The sequence below is a fragment of the Lampetra planeri genome, chromosome 1 (assembly GCF_965212315.1).
Source record: "Lampetra planeri chromosome 1, kcLamPlan1.2.h2, whole genome shotgun sequence".
Lineage (NCBI taxonomy): Eukaryota > Metazoa > Chordata > Hyperoartia > Petromyzontiformes > Petromyzontidae > Lampetra > Lampetra planeri.
In genome coordinates, this window is record NC_136107.1 from 11476030 (window position 1) to 11500947 (window position 24918).

At 50.7% G+C, this 24918-nt stretch overlaps 1 long non-coding RNA gene across 1 annotated transcript; it reads right to left on the bottom strand.

Moving 5' to 3' along the window:
- Positions 1-1321: 1321 nt before the first annotated feature.
- LOC144720306 (uncharacterized) lies at positions 1322-4476 on the bottom strand. Its single transcript, XR_013585775.1, has 3 exons — positions 4342-4476; positions 2195-2296; positions 1322-1607 (listed from the first exon to the last, which is right to left on the bottom strand). It is a non-coding gene; the product is annotated as an uncharacterized LOC144720306 (long non-coding RNA).
- Between the last annotated feature and the right edge of the window lie 20442 nt (positions 4477-24918).

Sequence of the window (24918 nt, forward strand, 5' to 3'; positions counted from 1 at the left end):
GACAGTGGTGAGGGTGAATGGTGAGGGTGAGTGGTGAGGGTGAGTGTTGAGGGTGAGTGGTGATTGGTGAGGGTGTGATTGGTGAGGATGAGTGGTGAGGGAGAGTGGTGAGGGAGAGTGGTGAGGGTGAATGGTGAGGGTGAGTGGTGAGTGGTGAAGGTGAGTGTTGAGGGTGAGTGGTGAGTGGTGATTGGTGAGGGTGTGATTGGTGAGGATGAGTGGTGAGGGAGAGTGGTGAGGGAGAGTGGTCAGGGTGTTATTGGTGAGGATGAGTGGTGAGGGAGAGTGGTGAGGGTGAATGGTGAGGGTGAGTGGTGAGTGGTGAGGGTGAGTGTTGAGGGTGAGTGGTGAGTGGTGATTGGTGAGGGTGTGATTGGTGACGATGAGTGGTGAGGGTGAGTGGTGAGGGTGAATGGTGAGGGTGAGTGGTGAGTGGTGAGGGTGTGTATATATGTAAGGTTATTAAGAAATATATTTTTCACCCGGGCAACGCCGGGTACTACTGCTAGTATAATATAAAATCTGGGTAATGTATATTATACCCCACATATGCAAAGGCAAACATCTCCCATTTAGCCATACAGAATATTATTCGAAGCGCTATTAGCCAGCACCTTGCACATGCACACACCATTATAAGATAACCTTATTTGCCTCAAAAAAGTATTGATGTTACCACAATCCTTGCATGTGCCAGGCTTGGTGCTGGAGCATGGTGACATGTTGTGCAAAATCCCTTTAGTAATGTCATGGGACATAACCAATACACACTTGAGCGCGCACAAATTAGTCTTTCCCATAATCTGAGTGAGTATGGGGTCGATGATCGATAAACTTTTCCGATATCGTGCTTGCTTCTGTGGTTGGTTGGCCTCTCGTCGTTTTTGTTTCTGTTGCAAGTGATTTGTGTGAACGCTGTCTGGAGTTAAACTTGACCAGTATGCCAAAGCTGCGATCCACTGCCTCTGCCTGGACAACGGACAACTTCAGCACGCGTAGTGTAGCCATTGTAGACATCCAGCTATTGCCGTGAATGCTTGGCACAGGCTGCAACACTTCCACAGGCCTCGCAATGCGTACCTGCGGCACCTTCAACTGCAACACATGACCAATTTCACACCATTGAACGACACACGATACAGCAGCTCACCGATAGTAAAAATCATCAATGGATTAGCGGTTATGATATTTAGCCAATAATACAAACACTTTAATGTATACAAACACGTTTTTCTTTTCGGTTGCATATTTTTTCAATAATGATTATTATCAGAATTATTTATCCACGGAATTCTAGACGAGTGTCAACAAGTTTCAATACTTTTGTCAGGAATGCCCTGCTTGGAATACATATATGGACAAATCGTTATTGAGTATACTTGCATGTGGGGATAGGTGGAACACATTGATCAAATAATCTCTAAAAATCCATTGTCGCATGGATTTACCTGTGTTTTGACTCGGGATAGAAGGCCCTTTATATCACGAACAATCTTGTCGATTTCTACAGCCAAGGTTGCTTCGATTTGCTTCAGTTGATTGAGTTCTTTTTCATTCCTTTCTAATATGCTCTGAATGTTCTGCAGGCATTTTGTATACTTTGGGTCCTGGAAAGAAATGCATTGTTCAACTTACACGACTTAAGTATATATTTCAATGAAGGCTGATAATGCGATGAGGCTTTGCGGGATTTGCTACTCAACTTAAATCAAGTAGGTAGCTTCAGCAGATTAATTGTGCTGCCTATTGCCATATACTCTACTTTCAATGTAGACGTTTAGATAATATCCGTAGTCACGGGACTGCCTAGTATCACATTGCATACTTTTAAATTATATAATCAATACTATGTTGCTGCTTAGTCTAAACCATTAATATTATAATGACAGCATTGCACATGTCTAATCTTAACTTACAGTATATGCTTATGAGTAGGGACTGTTTATTGTGCAAACTCTATCAAATGTCACACGGGTCGCACTGACTGAGAAAATGTAAAATGATGGACACGATGCCTGGCCCAACCAATAGACAGTTTATTCTTTAATACCTTCATGCATTGTCACATCAACAACAATTTCCATATAAAGTGCTGGCTCTGACCATTCCAGTGACTTTCTCTGTAGGTTCCAATCTGTCAATACCACACTTGTGAATTACAGAGTTCATCCCCAAAGGGTATTTAGATTCTTACCATTTGTAAAGAGTCCTGGTCGCAGGAATCTATTCTCGTGGATACGGGTCCATCCAGGATGTCACCATCCAGCTCCTCCACGCAGCGCCTATGAGCATTGCACTGCACCGTGAAGGTGCAATTAGACATACGCACATGTGACACGGCACATTGCGTTGTTTTTAAACAAACGCTTATTTAGGCATTACATAACCAGACTTAAAGTGTAGCCCCGTGTACACATATTGGATTCCCCTAAGTAACACATATATATAATTACAATGAGTTAAACCTGTTTAGAAAAGTAGTGGGCTTGGGCAGGCGCGTAACTATGGGGTATGTTGCAGCGTCATGCGATGCATAGGGGCCCCGTCGGCCACAAGGGGGCCCCGAATCAACAGATAAACAAATAAAACGTGTTAAGAATTTTTTTTCAAAAGAATGATCTGCGGTATACCATGGACGAATCCCGATTAACGCATCTGGCTATCATATCAATAGAGCAGCATAAAATTGCGCTATCCACCCCTTTTGAGGAAATGCTAGAGCGATGGGCCGGCAGGAAAGCAAGACGTATAGATAACTTAATTGTGAGTATTGTACTTTTATATATATTTTTTTATTAATATTGAGACTCTAAACCAAATACACGGTATAACTAAAATAATAGATATAGTTATATCCTACGTATGATTGTATACGGGTTGAAAACATCTGTAGCGATTTCAGTAAACGTAATCTAGCGAAAGGAGGGGGGCCCACAGTCAGATCTTGCATACCCTCGTTGAAATAGGTAGTTGTGCGTCTAGGCTTGGGAAAGGCACGTCGCTAAAGGAGGTAATGGCTGATGACCCAGAATGATGACAAAGCCAAAGAATTAAACGCTTTTGAGAGTATATTCACAGAGGAGATGGAGCGATTAAATCAGCTCCAGTGCAACTGCGAGATGGATTGTTATATCTCAGGTTTGTGAGAGATGGCAGCAGCTTGGGGAGGCCTTCATCCAGCAGATGATTGACCTTGGCTGATGATGATGAGCACGACTATCTTGTATTATATGATTAATTTATATTAACCACTGAATTAAAAACATTAAATCCAGATTAGAACGGCAAATTTCATGATTTTGGCAATTTGAGTTTATGGTAGAAAAACATCTACTTCCCTGTGAAACGTCCTTCGGTTATGCCACAATGCAAATTTAATTTATTTACATAAGCAAATATTATAATTTGGAATATGTTTAGCATTTTGTGGGGAATGCTTTGCACATGCACCATTATTTGATGTGTGGCCGGGTTAAAGGTTACATTTTGTGTAGCTGAACTCAATGCGTCCAACATAGTCACTGGCTGCCACATCAGACGTGGTAAAATTTCCTGAGACATCTTCTGGAAAGGTTTTCAATGGTTATAATAGTTTATGATTGTTGTCATATCACTTTATCCAGCCTTTGTTCCAATTTCTATATAAAATAAGTCCACTCTTTCCATACAGCATCTTGAAATGTGGTCGGATTTCAACACTATAAAATCCACAGAGTAGTGTATATTGAATGACATTGTTATTGTGATTGTTTAACCATCAAAGCCTCACTGAATGTAATGACTTTTTTGAGGAGGGTCCTAGAAAGTTTTTGCAGTCGGCTGCAATTATTGCTTCGTATGTTCCATTGCATAATTTGCGGGTAGTTTGTAAACTTTCGACAAATTCAACCATGACGATGGCATATCCTGGCCTACTCTTGTGAATTACATCACGGGGTGTTTAAGGTTCACTGTGAAGCAGAGGGAGCGTATTTTCACGGTTAATTAATCCGCGCGCATTATTAAGCTACTGCTGGAATCGGATCGTGAACCTCCTCTGCAGCAAGCCGCGAACACCATTCGAAATAATCCAGTTAACACAGTCATGATCCACCAAATACATTTCTACAGCCTGCATGCCAAAGCATAAACGATATAATTAATGTACAGGGCCAGGCTATAGCACTATTTTAGCTGCTCATCTTAATATTGCAAACGCGTTAAACTGTATCAGTGTGACATGTACTGCATGCTTGTGTCGCAAAAACGGAAGTTGCACTTTACGCTGTAACAAGGAAATAATGGAGCCAATTTTTTTTGACTGGGTATTTCAAGAACTGTACACGAGAAGCTGGAACTCACGTGTTTGTCGAGCAGCAACACCATGGAGTTGTACATTTTCTCCGAGGCCAGGAAGCACCGGAAGAGAGGGCTCAGCGAATCCAGAGGTAGGGACGGGAACCCGAGAACGGTCGACCAGAGCAGCGTCACGGCCACGCAGCCTGTGGGCACAATGCGGCAGAGGCTCGAGAAGCCTTCTTCGGCACCCTCTCGTCGCGTCACTCTCGCGTCCACCGTGGCCACTCACCTACACTTGGTGTCTCCGTGCGCTTGCCAACACGAGTGACATACGTGTTGGCACCCATGCCACATTCAGTTTTCGTAGTGTGTGTCACAGCATGTGGTGGGGTAAAGTGTGGGTATTCACATTTATATTTAAAGATGTCTCACCAGCGTGGAAGAGTAGGTCAAATACCATCCATAGAGGGGATCAATAGAGACCCTTTTGCCAGCAGTGGCATGAGGAAGTAATTGCAGGGTTGCTATTTGCATTGTAATATATTAGCACAAGCTCTCCAAGTCCCAAGTCACCTCTGCAGAAGTGTCCCGCTCCTATTTGCGTATGAGAGAAAACCGCAGAACTCTGAATCTGGACATACGGTCACGAACCTCCTCGTTCTACTACCACTTCGCAAACTGGCAAGAGTAGGCGATCCTTGTGTGATCCACCAACTTCGCCCCCAATGCGCCGTGCCCAATTGGCAATTTATACAATCAATGAATTTCGCAGCACGCCTTGTGGTGATGGACGGCGTGCGGGTAATTCACGCACTAAGCCGAGTCAGATCGAACTCAAGTCTGCTCCCAGGTGGCTCACAAGCCATACTTTCCCACGCCTGCACCACTCGATGAGATTCATGACTCAATGAGGATGTCATCTGCCAGTGCCAGAAATTATTTTGGCACACACTGCGCAGGAGAAGTATTTGCGATGCCTCGCTATTAAACCAAATTCAGCTTAGTTCAAATGATTTTCTCAGTCCACTGCGATATGGAGGTCCTTCAGGAATTGTTTAACAATACTTCATCACGCTGGTCAGTGCGGGTTGGACCCGTACATATATCGCTCGCCCACTGATGTTAGCCATGAATGGACTCGAACTGAAGTAGCCTGGTTTTTGAGTGCAGTGCGCTAACCACTGCGCTACCGCTCCAACCTGCTGTTGGTGAATTATTAGCATTTTAATTAATTTACGATCATTGCTTAACACATTTAAAAGTTACAACTGCTCAGAATAGATAACGCTCGCTGCATGTGGTTCGCTTCCTTACCCATTCGGCAATGGGATGCCATGGGTCCTTGCAGTATCGTGCTGTAACCTCCCACTGCTTGCGACTGTCTGAGAGCGAAATTCGTCTGTGCCCAGGACCCAATTGTCATTTATATTCTCGCCACATAGTTGTGTTACTTCACCGGACGTCCCTGTTTAGGCTTCCGAGTGAGACAAAAAAATTAAGCACGCCCCTGATATGCAGAAGGTCACTTTGAGCAATTCCCGCAATCCTCACGCATTTACGTTCTCTGACGTACGCACACGGCCCTTGCGACCATCTGATAGACACCACCCTCTGACGTTTTTTAGGACATTGAGTCATGGGTGAAAATTCCCACAGGGCTTTGTGAATGAGATGCCACGCTGCCGAGAGCAGACATTGTGGATCTTGGCTGCGACCTGTTGTGTGGTCAGAGAAAATGAATCATTGAGATGGATGCTGGCCGTTTTCGTTCATTCATTAACCCAATGCATAGGCACGTTCAGTTCCTTAAACGACTTCCTCCAACAGTCGACGGGGGTTTCTCAGTGAATTACATACGTGTCATATTTTACAAAAATTGAAAAGACCACGGACGTTTTTTATTCCCTTTATGTGCCTTTGCTGAAATTTATGAAGATTTCGATGTCCAGTTGTATACATCAAAAGACCTGACAACCACCACCACCATCAATATTATCAGTCTTATCAAATTTATGAAGATTTCGATGTCCAGTTGTATACATCAAAAGACCTCACAACTACCACCACCATCAATATTATCAGCCTCACAAAGATATCGCCACCCCTCACAGCTCTGGGTTGTAAACGACAATCTATCATTTGTACATTCGTAGATTTCATCATCCCATCTCTGCGGTGGATGTAATCTCGGGCATATTCCCTCTTTTGCATCCTACTGTCCTCATTCTCAACCTTTGGCCATCAATTCTTCTAGAGAAGTGTCCTAACTCAAACCTACTTAATTTTATTAACAGTCATTAACACATTCCTGCGGAGAGAGCTGGTAGGAACGTTGGGTTGCTCGGTCAATGGCCAGGGTCAACGGCGGCGTGGTGTATTCCGCAAATATGCCCGACTGTGAGGGCGGGCACAAGCCGGCGTAAGCAGGTTAAACGTTGAATTTTATAAGGGCACCACGGGGTGACCAGCCCCTCCCCACCCAGCCCCACCCCTCCCACCCCCCACCCAGCTCCACCCTCCCCACCCAGCCCCTCCCCACCCTCCCCACTCAGCACCCCCCACCCTCCCCACCCAGCCCCTCCCCACCCTCCCCTCCCCACCCCTTCCTCCCCACCCAGCCCCTCCATGCACGACGGACGGACGGACACAATAATCCCCTGTGGGCTGGTGTAACCAGGAGGTTCCTACCAGTAAATTCCTAATGCATATACTATATAATCCATGTGTTCACTTTCTTTCAGTGTAATTCCCAGCATCCACCTGCCCATACTTCTGAGTGTACTTTTCAGGTTTTGCACATTTTTTTGTCGACGTTTCTAATCCATTTGCCACAGTAGATACTTTGAACAGATGTAAACGTTATTCTTTAAGCACATATATGTATTGTTTTTAATTACTCAGTTAAATGAAGAAAAATACCCAAACCTACTCTCGTTTGTCACTTTATTGCGTCGATTTAAACCATGTCTACTTTCCATAGCTGACCTAGGTTTACATGCATGATGTGTTTTCCAGTTGCATTCTTTTCCTAGAGATATCTTCACACTGCCATCATTAAAAAAGTGTGGTAAATCTGTGGACATCATCACAGATGCAGGGACCAGTTTTTGAAATAAAATAATCGGACCTAAATGAATACATATAATGACATGCCGTGATCATTCAATGGTGCCTCAATTACCCTTCTATTAAAAAACTGTAATTAAACTGATTTGTTGAATGATAGGCGCAATATCTGCTTATCATTTTACAAGGTCGCATTCATCACACACAAACTGCTTGCCACAAATCAACCACAATACCGTGCTGATCTCGTCAAGGAGCATACACCATCACGATAACTCCGGTCATCCTCACAGTGGCTTTTGACTAACCATCGAACGCACTTTCAGATGTGCTTCTGCGACCGTCCGGATCATTCTTACTTCCAACATTAGGGAGCCACTGGAGTTATGCACTTTTAAATCTAGGTTGAAAATTAATTTGTTTAAAACTGCTTTTTGTGTTTAGTATTGTTGTCCCTCTCCCACACCTCCGATTAGCATGGTTGGCTACATACGGTACAAAAGAAGTTTACCATACATACATCTTGAATGCCCCCATTACTCTCCGCCCAGAACTATAAATGATTATACCACAGTCGATTGGAAGGTTGCGTGTGGTGGGGTAAAGTGTGACTACTCACACCTTTTTCAAGACGTCAACCAGAATCTAAGAAAAGGCCAATCCCCTCAAGAGGGCTTTTCTAGAGCTCTATCAAGTGGAGATCCTTCCACAAGCAGAGGTGTGAGCAAGTATTTTTTGAGCCGCACATTTACGTTAACATCAGCCTATTATATTAGTATATAAATTGTTCACAACCATCATCAAAGTGAAAATGCCTATAATTATTGTAAGGCGACAATCGTCATCTCCTGATATTGCAGTACTTTCTAGTAGCACACTATAACTGCATTCAATGTCTAGCATTCAAATGCTGCTCAGCCCATGACCTCTGCAGAGTCAACAAAACAAGTTCTGTGCCACTTTTGTGGAAAGTCAGCAGTGGTTCTGCTCAGAATGCTGGTCCATTAGATGAGCACCATCCAGGCTAATTTTAATGTAGAGACACGAATTCTAATTTCTAATGGCTGCAGTTGTGTTATTGTGGTTCCACCAACTGATGATGCAGGAAGTGTTTTATTGTATGTGTCATGACATTGAATGCGTCACTGTAGCGCGTGGTGCTGGGAGATTGGAAGACAATGGAATTAGGGGTAGCAGCCCGTTCTACCAGTTGGACCTGTGGGCCAAGCTCGGATCCTTCTGGGGGATCCAGAAGGGTGCGTGGCCAAGGGCGGAGCCTGGCTACGCAGGGGAGAATACAAGGCGAGCTCCGACTCCCAGTCGGGACCTGCTGCTATCAGGAATGGAACTCGTCATGCTGCTGTCGTCGTGGTCTTCGCCTCTTCAAGCTGTAAGTCTGGAAGCATGTTGGCTGTCCCAACCCGGTATGGAATTATCCCCTATGGCTGTGAGAGCCAGAATAAAGAAGAGGGATAACGCCTTCTACAAGTGTCTCTGAATTAGTACACTACATTTGGTGTTAAGAGTGTTAACGATTTTATTTATTTATTTTAATTGTAGGGTTGTTCGGAACTAGATTCGAAGCTTTCGTGACTGCAGGAATTACTCTTTGATTATTTCGGTAAAGTCACGTAGAAATAAATTAAATTAAATAATAATAGAATACGATGTTTCGATTGCAACACAAGCAACCATCATCAGGTACAAATGAATGAGAAAAAAACATAGTAAACTTGGAAATATAATGCAGTACAACACAGAGAGTCGGCCAACACAACAGTCAACACCCCACCGGGTTGATTACGTTCTTCCAAAGATTGGTACATTTGAGAGAGAGACAAAACATAGACACGGAGATACACAGACAGACACACAAGCAGAGAGAGACTCACACAGAGACAAACAGAGAGAAACACACACATAGGCACACAGTAACACAACAACAACCGCCATTCGCCACTAAGTGGCGGTGACATCACCACGACGTTTGTGCCAGGCCATGTGCACGTTGAGGCCACGTGAAGTGTCGAACGGCCGCTGGCAGGAGGTCACGGGGCAGACCCAGGTGCCACGGGTCGACTGACTGAGATGACTGGCTGATGCATCACCTGTGCCCCCTACTGTGCCAACTTGCAGTGCTTTAGCCACCCGGCGCTCCGCTCATTGTTGTGAGCGTTGCTCCTCCGCCCTCCATTGTTGTTGGAGGCCGACTGCCACCAACTGCCCAGTGGCGTCTTTCACGAGCCTCCTCCACAGAGGCCGATCTTGACACCGCTGGTACCAGTGGGTGTTAGAGAGAGAGCCCGTTATGCATGGCAGCTTATGGCAAACAAACACAGTGGGCGGGGCTACGTGAGTGCACGGGGAGGTGCTCTCTACGACGTCTGCGCCAGGCACCCGGGGGGGCCCCACCCCCGGGGGGGCCCCACCCCTCAGCGGGGGGTTGAGTATAAAAGGGGATGTATCGGAGGGCTCGGGTTCTTGTTAAGCTAACCAGTGAAGACTGAAGACGTCTTAGCTAGAGCCCTGGACTCCCCTGGTTCGCCGTCCTTATTAGGGCCGAACAGGACCGAGCCAGCGGCGTGGTCCCGAGATCCAGAGCCGGTGCTCTTGTCAGCGCTGGTCTGGGACTCAGGGTACCGGGCCCGACTTACCAGTGTCGGGCCAGATAGCCTCCCCTAGCCCGTTAGAGGAGGACTAGGAGGCAGGCTAGGAAGTAGCTAGCGCGTGTATCCCCAGCTAGCCGAGTGAGGGGGCCGACACCCCCTCTAGTGTTGTATGCCACAACTGTGCTGTGTGAATAAACCCGTGTGCCTCCAACTCCGGCGTCCAAGAGTCATGAACTCTATTACATCTGGTGTCAGAAGTAAAGATCTACGAACATGGACACGCGCCGGACAGCTCGAGTCAGGGTACCGGAGGGGGAGGACACCATTGCAGTCGGGGAGCCCGGGACGGCTGAAGAAAACACGGAGCAGTCGGGGTCGGATGCGTCCACACCGCAGCAACAGGAGAATGGAGAGCCGTCGACAGAGGGGCTGAGGCAGGCACACGCTAAGCTGGCGGAGCTGCTGTACGCCGCTGCCGCCATGCTGGACCAGATCACACAGCTGGGGGCTGCTGGACCGCCACGGGGCGACGGCAGCCGGCGACCACAGCGCCTTCCCGCCATTTCGACGGAGCACCACTTTTAAAATCCCGCCATCGCCGCAGCTGTTGTTGAGGGCGTGGCCGAGTTGAGCATCGAGTCCAACGGCGGGCATACAGTACCTGCCGCGTCATCACCAACGGACGGCACGTCACCACGGGTGCGACCGGCGATGCCCTCGGTTGTTCGAGCCGCGGCACAGCCGGGTGGGGGAGATGGAGCCGCGGCACAGCTGGGTGGGGGAGACGGAGCCGCGGCACAGCCGGGTGGGGGAGACGGAGCCGCGGCACAGCCGGGTGGGGGAGACGGAGTTGCGGCACAGCCGGGTGGGGGAGACGGGGGAGTGCGACCTTCCGTGGCAGCCGCTGCGTTACATCAGCGGCTACCTCCACTCAAAGAATTTGTGGGCGAGGAAGGCGATTGGGGCGGCTTCCAGCGGCGCTTCCTCACTCACCAGGAAATGGCACAGTGGACGGACGCCGAGGCTCTCCGCGCACTGCCGGCACTCCTCGACAGCGACGCCCTTGCCACTCTAACATCGGTACTGAAGGAGAGGCGCTCCACGCTGCAGACGGCGATGCAGCTGCTGGCTGCGGTCTACGGTCCGCCGTCGGACTGTCGCCAACTCTTTTACGATCGCCAGCGGGGGGCAAAGGAGTCGCCCCTGGCGTACCGCACAAGCCTCCTGGCACTGGCGAAGGCGGCCTTTCCACGGATGGACATCAAAGGTGTCGACGCCATGGTCACGGAAAAGATACTCCTGCTGGCGGACGACTTGGATATCGTCATCGTCGCACAAGACGACGCGGAGATGTGCTCCCTCCAAGTGGCACGACTCCTCCACGCAAACCTGCTCGCGCAATGACGGAAGGCCAGCAAGGCGGCGAGCGGGCGTGCCGTGGCTGCAGCCACCCTCCCGGCGGAAGAGATTTGCGCCATCGACCATCAACGGCAGCAGGGAGCGGGAGTACGGGCGGACCGGGGCGGTTCGGGCCATCTCGACCATCCATCGTCTTCGCCAGCGCTCCCGCGCTGTTACAACTGCGGCATCCGGGGCCATGTCGCCTCGGGGTGCCGCTCTCCTCGGCAGCAGGGGACGACACCTCGACGGGATGCCGGCCCTCTTCCCAAGCTCCGTCATCATAACCCGGCGAGTCGCGGCACCCCTCATGTTTGGCCCACGCACACGCCCGTCACACACTCAAACACCGCAGCGAATGGGGGGTCGATATCGCGCACCATCGCACCAACACGCACCACTCTGGGTACTCATATCGAACCCAGCCAGTGGTCCGTGTTGGCCCATCGTATTGTAGCCGCATCATCGGGGTCGTCTGCCGTTGTGGGGCACATCGACGGGGTTGAGGTGCGCATCCTGGTCGATACGGGAGCATCGGCGACCATTATTTCGGAATTGATTTACAATATTCTCCCTGTCCAGAGCCGTCCTTTGATGCCCGTTAACGTGCCATTCTATGCTGCTAATGGGGGCTCACTTGGCATCATTGGACAAATTCGAGCCAAAATTTGTATCGGGGATATTAAATTGTCTGGGCCGATTTTTGTTTCCTCCTCGCTGGCGGTTCCGTGCCTGCTGGGGACGGACTTCCTGGCCAAAATGCCGATTAGGATATTAATCGACCAGGGATGCATTGAGCTCCCATCGTGCCGACGCATGGCGTTTCTGCCATCCCCCGTTACGAGTCGGACGGCGTTCGCGACGGTGCCGGCGTTCGTAGATAGAACGGTGCGCGTTCCTCCGGGGGCACAAATGTTGATTCCTTTGAAACTTCGGCGGCCCTTCGCTAAGGGCATTGGGGCCCAGGGGGTTCTGCTGGGGCCGTCTAGGGCCGGGGTTAGTGGACCTCATTTACTTCCGGCCCAGACCATAGTAAGAGGGGACGGAGACCCCTTCATCGCGGTCCTCAATGTGGGCTCGCAGACGGTGGTGGTCCCACAGGGGACCGTGCTTGCTCACGCAACGCCGGTGCCCTGTGAGGAACCCATCGCAAATCACGTGAGCGCTGTCCCTGCGCCGTGACCACATTCGGACAGCGATGAAGGGTGGCTCGAGACGCTTTGTGCGGGATCGACGGACCTGTCAAATTCAGAGCGTCAACAGCTTAAAACACTACTGCGGGAATTTTCCGACGTTTTCAGTCGGGACAAATACGATTTGGGCTGCACTCATCTGCTGCGTCACCATAATGATACGGGTGACAGTGCGCCAATACGCCAGAATCCTTTTCGGTTAAGTCCCGCCGAAAAGGACCATGTCAAATCGGCTGTTGATGACATGTTAGCCGCCGACATCATTTCTCCTTCCACCAGCCCTTGGGGAGCGCCGATCGTCCTAGTTAAGAAACAGGACGGCTCGTTGCGGTTTTGCGTTGATTTTCGGCGCCTTAACAAAATTTCGGTGGCCGACGCATACCCGCTCCTACGGATGGACGAATCTCTTGACGCCTTGGCGGGAGCGCGATTCTTCTCCACATTGGATTTACTTTTGGGATTCTGGCAGCTTCCTCTGGACGATGATTCAAAGCCTAAAACTGCTTTCCGTACACCGCACGGCCTGTTCCAATTCAACCGGTTGCCGATGGGACTCCACTCAGCGCCGGCAACTTTCCAGCGTTTGATGGAATTAGTTTTGGCTGGATTGCAATGGGACTCGTGCTTGATTTATTTGGATGACGTTATCGTCTTTAGTAAAACATTTGACGAACATCTCCAGAGGTTGCGGGCGGTTTTCCAAAAGATGCGGGCTGCTAATTTGAAATTCAAACCCCAAAAATGTCATCTGTTATGCGAATCGGTGCGTTATTTGGGACACATCGTGGGACGCTCAGGTATTGCTACCGATCCCGCCAAAACGCAGTGCGTCAGCTCCTGGCCGACTCCCACCTCGGTGGGAGAGGTCAGTAGTTTCATTGGCTTCGCGTCCTATTACCGACGGTTTGTCGCGGATTTTGCGACGATTGCGAAACCCCTACACGCTTTAACGTCAAAAGGGGTTCGGTTCCACTGGGGACAGGAGGAGGAGGCTGCTTTCCGCTCCCTTCGGGACGCTCTGGTGAAAGCTCCTCCCTTGGTTTACCCCGATTTTCTAAGCCCTTTTTGCTTGACACCGATGCGAGCAACACGGGTATTGGGGGCGTGCTTTCCCAGGTGGTTGACGGCGTGGAACGGGTGGTCGCGTACGGTAGTCGGGTGTTGTCTCCTGCGGAGCAAAGATATTGTGTCACCCGTCGGGAACTGTTGGCAATTATCTATTTCATCCAACAGTATCGCCCATATCTGTACGGTCGGCATTTCACCGTCCGCACAGATCATGCGGCACTACAGTACGCCCTGCGAGTTCAACAACCATCGGGACAATTGTCTCGATGGTTGGAGATTCTCCAGGACTGTGATTTTGAAACCACCTACCGTAAGGGCATTCGCCACACCAATGCGGACGCTCTGTCGCGCATGCCAACCACCTCCGAATGTGCATGCCTCCTGGGGTCTGGACGTTGCAGGCCTCCGGGGGACATATCGGTTCCGGTCTTGGCGGCCGCCGACGATGACGAAACATTGATTACTAATTCGATCGCACAACAGGGAAAAGATTCCCTGTTGGGGTTGCCCGTCACTGAATGGGGGCGCCTCCAGATGGAGGATACCTCCCTCCTCGGGTGGCGTCGTCGCGTCGGGGGTGCTGCGCGGGAGAGGGGTGATGCCAACGCATGGGAGATGGTGCAAGGTCTGCTGATGCATTGGGACGGGAAATCCCATCGACACCGGCTGGTGGTCCCGTCTGGGTTGCGGGGCAAGGTGGTGTGGGCCGCTCACGAGCGCCTCCTACACCTGGGGACCCAAAAGACCCTCGCCTTGCTCCAACTTGATTTTTTTTGGCCAGGCATGACGAGGGATGTCGGGGATTTATTGGGGTCATGCCCTCGGTGCGCGCAACGAAAACCGCCGGCACGGGAGTCTAACCCACCCTTGCAATCAATCAAAGTGTCCAGAATAAATGAGCTTGTCGCGCTGGATATTTTGGGCCCATTCCCCGCCACCCCCAGGGGCAATAGATATTTGTTGACTGGTGTGGAGTATTTTACGCGCTGGCCTATGGCCTGGCCCCTTGCCAATCAGTCGGAAGCAGCCATCGTGGAGGCCTTTGTTCAGGGATATGTCCTGGACAAAGGTGCTCCGGAGCGGCTGCTGACCGACCAGGGCAGAAATTTTTCCGGCAAACTACTCCAACAAGTCTGTGAGCTCCTGGGCACGAAGAAAATTCGTACCTCCCTGTATCACCCGCAAACTGACGGGATGGTCGAGCGCCTGCATCGCACCATCACGTCAATGTTGTCACAGCAGGTTTCGGACTCACAGACCGATTGGGACCTGCAAATTCAAGGGGTCTTGGCGGCATACCGAATGGCCCCCCATGCAGCTACGGGATTTTCCCCCTTCTACCTCATGTAAGGCCGCGAACCTGACCCGCCTGTTTGTGCCCAGCTGCAGATCCCCGCGCCGCAGAGTAAAACTAAATTGGCTGACCATGTAAAATTTAATCTGGCCAAATTAACTGAGGCACGGGATGCTGCAATGCAAAACTCTGACCGCCGTCAGAAAGCGAATGAGCGGCTCAGACTGGGTCGGGCGCACATGCTGCAGTGGAAGCCGGGGGACAAGGCATGGCTGCACTGTCCCCAGGTGCCACTTGCTACCTCCTCTAAGCTGGTGCGGCCGTGGCGGGGCCCTGTGGAGGTGGTCGAGGTTTTGCGACCGCAGTGCGTGCGCATCAAATGGGGGAAGCGGCAGTGGTTCGTGCACCCCTCTAGATTAAAACCCTTCGTTGCGGTACACATCCCCACTTCACACACGCGTGGCCAAACATGTGGGGGGTCGACCGACTCACTGGGTCCGTCTCCGTCGCTCTCACCTAACGCCTTGCTGGCTGTGCCACCTCCAGGTGCATCAGGAGTGACGGGCTCACGCCCGATCACCCCTCCTGGGGATGCCAAGGGTCACGCGGCGTCGGATGAGGACTCACTCCGAGACGGACAGTTGCCACCTGACGGTCCGCCACCCGGGGTTACCCCGTGTGAGGGGCCCGCTGCAAGGACGCGCGCTAAAATGCGCAGACTGTTGTGAGGCCGGAAGATGTGTACATAGGTTGTGTTCATTGTGTGTTGTGTGGGTGGTGTGTTTCCGGCTCATTGGATGTACATATGTTGGGTTCGCCATGTGTTGTGTGTGTGTTGGGTTCCCTGCAAATTGTATATAGGCTGTTTTTACGGAATTCGTATTTATTCGGGGGGGGGGGGTGCGTCGGGTTGTTTTCTCTTCTCGCTGTTGCGTTCTTGTTGTGTTCTTGTTGTTGTTCTTGTTATTGTTGAAAAATAGTGAGGCACACGCGCGGTCAGGGGGTAAATGCGCTTTTATTGTCATTTTGTTTGTATGTTGGCAGCTGGGACGGCTGCAAGCTATGCGGGGGGGGGGGGGGTGATGTAGGGGTGTTAGAGAGAGAGCCCGTTATGCATGGCAGCTTATGGCAAACAAACACAGTGGGCAGGGCTACGTGAGTGCACGGGGAGGTGCTCTCTACGACGTCCGCGCCAGGCACCCCGGAGGGGCCCCACCCCTCAGCGGGGGGTTGGGTATAAAAGGGGATGTATCGGAGGGCTCGGGGTTCTTGTTAAGCTAACCAGTGAAGACTGAAGACGTCTTAGCTAGAGCCCTGGAACCCCTGGTTCGCCGTCCTTATCAGGGCCGAACAGGACCGAGCCAGCGGCGTGGTCCCGAGATCCAGAGCCGGTGCTCTTGTCAGCGCTGGTCTGGGACTCAGGGTACCGGGCCCGACTTACCAGTGTCGGGCCAGATAGCCTCCCCTAGCCCGTTAGAGGAGGACTAGGAGGCAGGCTAGGAAGTAGCTAGCGCGTGTATCCCCAGCTAGCCGGGTGAGGGGGCCGACACCCCCTCTAGTGTTGTATGCCACAACTGTGCTGTGTGAATAAACCCGTGTGCCTCCAACTCCGGCGTCCAAGAGTCGTGAACTCTATTACACCAGTAATCGGCATGTCCACTCAGCTGCACGTCCTGCTGTACCACATCACTCTATCTCTTCTCTAGCCCATGCCGCGCCCGTTTAGCCCCCTCTCTCCGCCCGAACGAAAGCTGTTTAGGCATGTGGTGGCTGGGCATGCGGGCTACATGACCCAGCCAACGCAGCCTTGCCTGCCGGAGGAGCTCACCGATGGAACTTTGCCCAGATCTTTCAAGGATGTGTGAGCTCCTCACACAATCCAGCCTGGTTAAACCCAGGATGGATCGTAGGCAGGCCAGCCTAAATGTTTCTAACTGGCAAAGTTGCTCCATTAGGGGGGTCCACGTTTCGCAAGCTTAGAGAAGGGAGGGAATGACCATGGCCGAGAAGACCTGAAGCTTCATGAGAGCCCACCAAGTTGTAGCAATGAGACCAAGGTTCTCTGCAAACCTCCTGGCTACCATCAAAGGTTTGTACACGAAGCCATACAAATATACAAACACAGACATAATTTCAACCGTGATGATGGTTACAAACTGAGTAATCATTGGAAAGATGTGATTAACCATGCAAAAAAGATTTAACTACACTTATTTGACCAATCTTATTTGACAGACAACTATTACAGGTTTACCATGTTTCTCCTTTTCACACTATTGTTAGGTAGGCCAGGTTGAGTCACAAACCGTACCTCTCCATAACAAAGGCTCACCCTCTTAAGCCTCACCTTACCATATGAATAACAAGTAAACCCGTAAAAACAAAGTTTTTCACTATAAATCCTTTATATGCGTGGCGGCTAGAGTCCTCTCGTCCTCTGGCTTGAGATGGCTGCCACCTATGCGTCAGATGATTGTCTGCCACCATTAAGCAATTGGTAATTAAATATTTAATTTGTTTTCCCTAAACAGTGTAAAATTTTGGATTTCTTTTTTTCACGAAAATTAATTGTCACACACAACGAGTCTGTGTGAAAATGTCAGCTCGATTGGATCACGGGAAGTGGGTTAAAAAACGAGCGAATGATTTGGACGGTCCTAAGCAAGCAAGCGAACTTAATATAAAGGATTTAAAAATATATTCGCCTGTGGAGGACGCGGGGATCGATCCCGCGACCTTTGGCATGGGAAGCGAGGGCGCTACCAACTGCGCTACTCCGCCACGGCCTGTGGAGGGGTTACGCTCTGGGCTCTTACACTCTGACGTTCAGCCAAAGCCATGAATGCGTTATATTTGAATATATGTAAAATATATTTTTTTTGCCTAAAAAGTGTAAAATTTTGGGAATTTCTTTTCACGAACAATAATTGTCTGGCACAACGAGTCTGTGTGGAAAATGTCAGCTCGATTGGATCACGGGAAGTGGGTTAAAAAACGACCGAAAGATTTGCACGGTCCTAAGCAAGCACGCAAGCAAGCAAGCAAGCACGCGAACTTAATATAAAGGATTTAAAAAGTGTGCTGCACTTGCCACTTCCCCCCTCTCCAACCATTATATAAACGGAGTGGTAGTTCCTGCAATCTCTCATTTACTTGATACAGCTGTCATGGCTGTGACGGTTCCACCTGAAGACGGAGGCTTGTGTTGCCTCCGAAACGTCGTGATTTTTATTTTATTTTACTTTGATTAATTTTAATGTTTTACCTACGTGACTTTACCGAAAAAACCTAAGAATATGAATCCTTGCAGTCACGAAAGCTTCAAATCTAGAATCTGTGCAGGACCGCCCTTTCCTGAAACCGCATTTGGGCTCCGCAAGCCTCTCCTCAGCGTGCCTAGCACGGCGATGTTGAATAATCCTTGGCAGGACCTTTCCCGGCACACTGAGGAGTGAGATGCCCCTGTAGTTGTTACAGTCTGTGTGGTCTCCCTTCAGGGCATCCTTCCAATCCTGCGGAACCCATCCAGTGGTCCAGCCTGTTGTTATGATGTCATGTAGGGCAGTCTGTGCACAAACGCCACCCTCCCTCAGCATTTCGCTTGGGAGATCATCTCTGCCCGGTGCGTTTCCTGTTCTCAGATCCTGGATCGCCTTCAGTACTTCCTCAACAGATGGCACCTCAGCCAGCTACTCACAGGGGGTGACTTCTTCTTCCAATATTTGAGGCACCGCAGCCTCAGTAGGGTCATCCCCACTTTGTGCTACAATGTTTTCCTGGCTGAGGGATTTCCCCTCCCCCAGGACCTCACAGAAATGCTCAGCAAATCTGCAAACTTGTTCCTGGGGGTCGGAGATTGGATCACCGTTTTTTCCCCTAATGATGGCAATAGGTGTGGCGCTGCAGGTTACTTTTTTGATGGAGTTAAATAGGGATTTGTGATCGCGGACCACTGAGGCAGACTCCATCTCCTCAGCAACCCGCGACCACCACCCATCCTTGCAGTGCCTCACGGCCCTCCGAACCTCCGAGCGAAGGTTGAGGTAAGCCTCCTCATTCTCTGACGTGGGGTGCTGTATTCGATTAGAGTGGGCCTGTCGTTTTTTCTCAACCATCCTGAACACCTCCTCTGTCAGCCAGGGTCTCTGGGGAGGTCTGGACCGCGTACCCAAAGCAGCCATTGCAGCTGCATGAGTCACAGTCCTAAACCTTGCCCATTTACCCTCGACATCAGGAGGAGTGGGGGACGATGCCAACCCCAGCCGCAAGCGATGATGAAATTCTTGCTTGCAACGTTCATCAGCTAACTGAGACCAGGCCACCTTAGGTTGGAATAGGGTCCTGGGTGTAGACCCACCACCGGAGTGGAAAAATGGCAGGCACATCTTACAGATGACAAGTCGATGGTCAGAGGGCAGATCAGCTCCACAGTAGGTCCTGGTGTCAAGGACATGGGCTCGCATCCGCTGGTCCGTCACTATGTAGTCCAGCAGATGTTCTTGCTTGGACCCGGCATGCATCCATGATGTTGTGTGGATGCGCCGATGCCTGAACAGCGTGTTGGTAATTACAAGCCCATGGGCTGCACAAAAATCTAGCTGCCTCTTACCGTTGTTATTGAGCTGATCTGGCTCATGCCTTCCAATCACTCCAGACCAGGTGCCAGCATAATGACCAACTCGGGAATTGAAGTCACCCAACAAGATGACTCTATCCCGAGGGGCCACTTTAGCCAGCACCTATGACAGGAGGTCATAGAAGGCATCTGACTCATCAGCCTTGCCTGCATCCCTCCACGGATGTTCGTCTTTGGTGGGGGCATAAGAAACCACAACCACCACTCCTCGCCTCCGGTTGATGGGAAGGTGAGCCCAAAGTAGCCTGGGGCTTACAGCTTCCCACACCTCACTGCCACGCTCCCACGCCCCCCTTCATTCTTTTGTTCAGAAGAAGAGCCACACCCTGTTGTTTGGCAGTCTCCTGCCCCGAGTAGAGGACTGTCCACCCCTCATGGTGGCAGGAGCCAGAGCCGGTCCACCGGACCTCCTGAATGCCCCAGAGATCCAGGCGGTACCGGTCCAGCTCCCGACAGAGGAGTGGCAGCCTCTCCTCCGCAGTGAGCGTTCGAACATTCTACGTGGCCATCCGTAGTGGCTTTTCGTTGTTTCTGGAGGAGCCCCGAGGGTAAAGATGCAATCTTCTTGCTCCGCCAAATGGGGTTTGGCCAGGAGACATCATAGACGCCTGTCCCCCTGGGGCCTCTGGCACAAGCTTATTAGTTAGATATTTCAGTCGTGGTTTAGTGGTAATTTATCTAAGGTGAAGGGGTTATCAGCCCCTCGCACCCGTCCAGAGCCCCCATTTAGCCACTGTGGTGGTCACAGACGCCATGAGGGGAGAGGCCAATCGGAATTGGCCCTCCCCCCCCACAGCACTGTCCATGACAGCGTTGCCCATCCGGCACCGCGAGGAGGTAGGTTGTTTCGCCAGACAGTAACACACACATAGGCACACTCTCTCAGATTTAGCAATCTTTGGAAGAACGTAATCAACTAGGTGGGGTGTTGACTGTTGTGAGGGAGGATCAGACGATAGTGAAGGAGGATCAGGAGCCCTTCCTGCAAGTATTAAATGTTGGGCTGGGTACCGCGGTCATACAGGCAGGTACGGTGTTGGCCCACGCGAAGGCGGCGTGTTGTGGAGAAACGGATGATGTAACCACTCGGGTCGTGGCCCCGTTTGAACAGGAAGCGGTGTCAGATGACTCGTGGATGGATCCGTTGTGTGCGGGTAATCTGGATTTGTTGTGGGAGCAGAGGGGCGAGTTGCGGGCATTGCTTCGGGAATTCTCTGATGTATTTAGTAAGGGTAAATTTGATGTTGGCCACATATCCCTGATGTGTCACCATATTGATACAAGTGGCGCCGCTCCCATTCGTCAGAACTAATTTCGGTTTAATCCAAAGGAGAAAGACTACGTTCGTCAGGCGGTCGACGAGATGTTGGCCGCCAATATAATCTCCCTGTCCACCAGTCCGTGGAGTGCTCCCATTGTCCTGGTTAAAAAGAAGGAAGTTTGCGTTTTTTGTGTAGATTTTCCTAAATTAAATAAAGTTTCCGTGGCGGACCCGTATCTGCTCCCACGGATGAATGATTCATTGGATGCCCTGTCGTGGGCGAGGTTTTTCTCCACCCTGGATCTATTGTCAGAGTTTTGGCAGTTGACCCTGGATGAAAGTTCAAAACCTAAAACAGTGTTCTGGACACCTCAAGGGCTGTTTCAATTTAACGTGCTTCCAATGGGGCTTCACTTGGCTTTGGCCACGTTCCAGCGACTTATGGAGTTGGTACTGTCGGGGCTCCAATGTTGAGTCATGTCTGATCTATTTGGATGACGTAATTGTCTTTGGCCGCACGTTCCAGGAACATCTGCTGCGGTTGCGTGCGGTATTTGTTAAAATGCGGGCGGCTAATTTGACATTCAAGCTGCAGAAATGTTATCTCTTGCAAAAGTTGGTTCGCTACCTGGGTCACATTGTTAGCGAGTCCGGGATCGCCATGGACCCTGCAAAGACTGCATGCATGCGTGAGTGGCCAACCCCCATGTCGGTGGGTGAGGTCCGAAGTTTTATAGGGTTCGTGTCGTATTACTGCCGCTTCGTGCCCGGGTTTGCAATGATCGCAATGCCGATCCACGCTCTCACGGCAAAAGGCCAGAGGTTTCAGTGGAAGGAGGAGGAGGCCGCATTTATTACGTTGCGTGATGACCTTGTGAACGCACCCCCCCCCCCCCTTCGGTACCCCAATTTCACCTTGCCGTTTCTGTTGGATATGGATGCCAGTAATACCGGGATCGGCGCCGTGTTGTCGCAGGTGGAGAACGGGGTGGAGAGAGTGGTCGCTTATGGTAGCCGAGTGCTGTCCCCTGTCGAGCAGCGCTATTGTGTCACGCACCGCGAGTTGTTGGCTATCGTGCACTATGTACAGCAGTACTGCCCGTACCTCTACGGCAGGCAGTTCGTGGTATGCACGGACCACGCGGCTTTGTAATACCCACGACGCATTGACCAGCTGTCCTCAGCTTGCGCGATGGTTGGAAATTTTGCAAGATTATTCGTTTGAAGTCACCTATAGGAAAGAGTTGCGCCACTGCAATGCGGATGCTCTGTCACAGTTATCGCCGAAGAACCAGTGCGTGTGTTTTATGGGTGCCGGCCTTTGTAAGCAGGTGGATGTGGGGGAGCCGCGTGCCATTGTAGCGTCGGTGGATGCTCCGCCACCCGTAGTGGAGGTGGTACGCGAAAATATCATTGGTCTTGTGCACGAGGAATGGGGGTGCCTCATAGTGGAGGACACCTCCTTACTGAAAATACGGTTCCACGTTGGTGCACAGGGATACGGAGGTACAGCGGTACTGTATCGTTGTGCCAATTGCTCTGCGGGATAGGGTAACGAGAGCTGCCCATATGCGGCTGATGCACCTAGGGGTGCAGAAAACATTATCGATGTTGAAACGTGACTTCTTTTGGCCCGGGATGTCAGAAGACGTCCACAACGTGCTTAAAGGTTGTGTGGAATGTGCTCGCCGGAAGCCCCCGCCAAGGCTGGCCCAACCAGCATTGCAATCTATCGGGGTGTCCCATGTAAATGAGCTCGTTGCCCTCGACATCCTCGGGCCATTTCCCACCACTCCGAGGGGAAATAAATTCTTGCTGGTAGGGGCCAAGTACCTGTCGCGGTGGCCGGTGGCATGACCCCTGCTGGATCAGTCGGCGGCGTCTATTATGGACACGTTCCTGCATGGTTACGTGTTGGATAAAGGGGCCCCGGAACGTCTCCTTATGGACCAAGGTCTAAATTTTTTTTCTAAATTGTTGCAAGAGGTATGTGACTTGTTGGGTACAAAGAAAATTCGAACTTCGCTCTATCATCCCCAGACTGACGGAATGGTAGAGTGTTTACATATAACTCTCATGTCCATGTTGTGCCAACAAGTCAATGAGGCATAGTTCGATTGGGACCTACACGTTCCGGGGGTTCTTGCGGCCTATAGGATGGCCCCTCATGCCTCGACCAGGTTCTCTCCAATTTTTTTTATGTACGGGAAATAATGTGAGTCCCCCATGCAAGCCTAGTTAAATATTGAGCCGAGCAAGAAGAGGGCCACTGTGCTGGGACTTATGAGCCTCACCCTTAAGTGTGGCAATTCGGCCAAGCGGCAGGCTGCGAATGAAAAACTGGCTGGACTTACGGAGTCTGGAAACCCGTGGAAGCCTGGGGAGGACATGACTGCATTGCCCCCAGGTGCCTCTAGGCACGTCTCCTAAATTACATAGGCCATGGCAAGGCCCGGTGGAGGTAATTGAGGTGAAGAGGCCACACTGTGTGCAGATCCAGGTTGGTTGCAAGCGTTGGTATGTGCACCCGTCACGACTGAAGCCCTATTTTCCACCTTATGTGGGCGTTTCATCGCCATCATCTGATGGCTGGGTGTTTGATGTGTCCGAAGGAACCGGACGTACGGTTACAGATTATGCGCCTCAGCAAAACTCTGTTCCTCCATCTGCAGGATCCCAGGGTCTGACGCGCGTGGAACCGCCGGCGGCGCCACCCACAGGCGGATCGGGGTGGACGGGACGACTGCCACCCGCTTCTTCTTTTCCTCCATCTTCATCCTGGGAGGGACCGCGCCCGTTGTGCCATATGAGGGGCCGGTGACAAGGACCAATTCCAAGACGGTTCAGTTCAGACAACCACCCCTACTCGTCATTCGGTTGCTGTTATTTTGGGGGCTGGAGTGTTACCATGCATTGTGAATGTTGCATGGATATTGTTGTGTTCGTTGTCCCGCTACGCGACGTATAAAGGTCAGCTGAGACGGCTCTTTTTTTTCACAGAATAACAACCTATGGTGTACCACCAGGCTAACTACACTAATTACAATGTAACTAGCTAAAATGTACCAGGACCAACAGCTCGGGTCCAGGTCCACATGTTGGAGACGTGTAGGACGTAGACGAAGGTTTCTTCATGATGAACAACAACGCCGGTCCCTCTGGGGGACCCGGCTTATATCCTCTATGGCGTGGCTGGCTCCGCCCTTGGCCACGACCACCTTCCAGAATCCTTGAGCAGGATCTCGACCCTAACACGTGACCACCCCTAGTCCCCACTTGGGGCCCCTGTGTAGACTTAACTGGTCATGTGTCCTCTGGGGTGAACCAGAGTGCCACGGCCCTTAGTAACCCCATTTCCATGGCCGGCTAGCACCACGCTAAGCATGGTGCTATCCAGCGCTATCGATCAGCGCTCACTGAAACCCTCTAGGGCCGGTACTGCACCCACATCCTAGTGGTGTCCGCGATGTCAATACACCGCACGCCGTGCCTCTCTGGGCCGGTATTACACAGTGACATCCTCCAATGTCACTACATATGGATGCATTGCAATGACATGGCTACCTCGTGGACCGGGTCAAATGTGTAATCTGCATGCTGTGAATTGCATATGGGAAGCATGTGTCACCTCTTACAAAATATTCCAAACACGGTGGAAATTCCTGAAATGCATTGCATCACAGCTGCTTATTTTTGAATGGGAAAACGGAACAAACTTGTTTACGAATTATCAGAAAGCAGATAGCCATGTAAGCTTAAACTTTTTTTCAAGGATTGAGGACAATGCATTACCGAGAAATCCTCCACATGCCATCGCCATCGCTCGTGGTATCGTCCATCTCATTCCTATTGCTCAAACATAGCGGGGGTCATTCTCTTAGACACATGTTCTCTTTTGGCTGCCATTCCGTCACCAGTCTCACCCATCAGCCACCATCCCGCATAGCAATTGTGATTTGCCCTGTCTAAAGTTCACTTATTTTTTTAAGCGACTGTGATGTCCATTATATGCGCCTACGATTAGTGTGGTTGGCTACGTACGGTGCGAAAGAAGTACAACATGCATGCGTTTCCTTTCCCTCCAATCCATGTAATTCTGTCTGTCAGCGTTAGAG